Below are 568 nucleotides of genomic sequence, written 5' to 3'. Positions count from 1 at the left end.
ACATTACAGTTAAATAAACTATGTTTGAAGGCTTAACTTTAATAAGTCAAACCCATTTGCTCAGGAATAAATTAAATACTTTATTAATATCTACATGGAGCGCCCGGCCAGCTGACAGCTTGCGAGTGAAGCTGGCTGTTAATGCAGCGGGAGAAGACATCTCCGAAAACGTCGGAGCAATATTGGAAGTAGGTGATTTATTAATGAACCGAGCAGATATTTCAGATCTATACATCTACATTCTCGCCTAAAAACATTGTAAAAAATAATTTTGTGTAATTTTAAGTGTAATACAGCAAAAATTATTTTGTCGCCATTGCTGCTTTTCTGAACACCCGCTTTAAAGGATGCAGAGCCTGAATTCGGACACAGCTATTTTTTGTTAGACTCCCCCTAGTGGTCTGGAGCACTTCCGTTTTCAACACTTTTTGTTTGCTGCATTTCATTCGGGGGTGTTTTCTAATTCGGGGGTGTTTTCTTTTTTGTTTGCTGCATTTCATTCGGGGGTGCTGCATTTTTGTTTGCTGCATTTCATTCGGGGGTGTTTTCTTTTTTGTTTGCTGCATTT

The sequence above is a fragment of the Poecilia latipinna genome, unplaced genomic scaffold, assembly GCF_001443285.1.
Source record: "Poecilia latipinna isolate Pla-1442-1.1 unplaced genomic scaffold, P_latipinna-1.0 Scaffold3484, whole genome shotgun sequence".
In the NCBI taxonomy this organism is placed as follows: Eukaryota; Metazoa; Chordata; class Actinopteri; order Cyprinodontiformes; family Poeciliidae; genus Poecilia; species Poecilia latipinna.
The sequence above is the reverse complement of the archived record's forward strand: the minus strand, read 5'-3'. Positions refer to the sequence as shown.